At 38.8% G+C, this 1,983-nt stretch overlaps 1 protein-coding gene across 1 annotated transcript in view; it reads left to right on the forward strand.

Annotated features, from left to right (window-relative positions):
* LOC101300966 (beta-galactosidase 6-like) overlaps positions 1-1,983 on the forward strand; it is a gene marked incomplete at its 5' end in the record, with an annotated part of 14,028 nt that overhangs the window by 7,082 nt on the left and 4,963 nt on the right. The window lies entirely within an intron of this gene.

Below are 1,983 nucleotides of genomic sequence, written 5' to 3' on the forward strand. Positions count from 1 at the left end.
AAATGGACGGACTGAATTCTGTTCGGTTCATGTTTATACCAGAAAAACACAATTTTGAGGGCCTTAACGATCACCAAATTGGCTGAAATTTTGCAGAGACGATCTACACAATATTATCTAGATACTAGACAGTAGAGATGAGGAAATTCGATCGAAAAATAGTGCAAAAATGGAAATCCGCACCAAAACCATTGATGCGGATGTCCGTAGCCAAGAAGGGCTATATATATATACATATTTCACTTGATTGTTGGGACAAACATGCTATCATATATGACATTATTTTTAAGATATATATGCACAAAATTTAGAAAATACTTTTACAATTAGTTGCATGTTCTGTTAATTTCTTAATCAGTATAAGAAACCTAGAGCCTTGGCGATTATAGGTTTTGGCCCAATTTGGTTTTCGGATTTGCGACAGGTTTTATAGCTGGCCCTGTTCTTCCTTGAGCGGTGCATTGTGAGTCTGCGACCATCCCACAATATGGCTACTGTTAATTTGTCATCCTAACAGTGACCCTGAATTTTGGCCTTCAATCCTCCGTACGTACTCTTTTGGTATCAAGGAAAATTCCCTCTCCAACTTCCTTCATCCCAAAATTTAGTACATGCATCAGAGAACAAAGAAGACGTTCATATCGCCGATCATCACTAGATTGAACCGGCTCTACAACTCGTGCAGTTAACTACGGGCGGAGATTTGATTAGCTAACGTTTGAGTATAGAGCTCATCCCATGATCAAGTGAAGCAATGATATGATCGAGAGCTCTACTAGTTTTCCATAATATAGAGACTTATACGCAAAGAAGTAAAGGCTGTCTTCTTCCAATCATATTTCATTGGCCTCCTCGATCTGCTCGTCATCTTCTTTCAGGTGGAGCGCTTCTTCTTTCCTGTAAACAAGTAGCTAGCTAGCCAATAATTGGTAGCTAGACAGTTCCAAGTTTTCCTATGGGAAAAAGGAAAAAACAAGTAGAGGAAACATTTTACCAGGATTTGTGATCGATCATGCTATACTTACAAGACTGTTAATTGGAGCTGTTTGGCAAAATTTCTCTAGTACTGTCAGGGTTTCTTAGCATCGTTTTCAACGCTTAAAAAAAAAAATGGCCGGTACAATGATCGCAGATTGTTTCTTGGTTTCATGGTACTAGTTACAATAGAGATCTACTGTGTTAGGATTATATCTGGTGATTAAACAACCTAGCTCGAAAGGTTCTTAATTAGGTCACCAATGTTTGATCATATCTCATGCTTGTTTCTTTAGGAATGTGGCATTCTGATATTCGATTTGTATTATGATGTTAGAATTAACAGACTTGCGATCGAGTTCTGAGTCGGGGAATTTACACCTAGCAAGCTCTAGCTATAGCCTCACACTTTATTGGTGCCTTGGCCTTTTCAGATAGAGACAATGATCGAGATACATACATTATACATATATTACATAACAAGAATATAAGCTAGTGCATATATGAGTCATGACAAGCTAACTGCTAAGCTAGCGTAGCTTTGCATTCCAGGCACGCCATGATCGACTTAGCTAGATTTACACATATAGCTAGAGCTAGATCCAAATGCAAGTCTGCAACAACAAAACTAACCAATAATCACGCAAATCTTGTGCACTATCTATCAGTATTAGCAAAACTGAACATGTGAACCTTCCAGATCTCAACACTACGATAACGCTATAGTTTGTTTGGTAGTGATGAAAGATATTTGAGGTGCTAGAATGAGAAGGGTTTCCTTTTACATCAATACATCCCATACAAACATTCCCGAGTACTCCACCTTCAATTCGGTTACCAAACTTTAACGAGTATATACATCTTTAACGTCCCCATATATGTAGACGCAGTCAAGTGTACCCTTCAGTTTCCTGCTTCTGTGTGTGTGTGTGTGTGAGAGAGAGAGAGAGAGAGAGAGAGAGAGAGAGAGAGAGAGAGAGAGAGAGAGAGAGAGAGAGAGAGAGAGAG

This window comes from Fragaria vesca, linkage group LG1 (assembly GCF_000184155.1).
Source record: "Fragaria vesca subsp. vesca linkage group LG1, FraVesHawaii_1.0, whole genome shotgun sequence".
Lineage (NCBI taxonomy): Eukaryota > Viridiplantae > Streptophyta > Magnoliopsida > Rosales > Rosaceae > Fragaria > Fragaria vesca.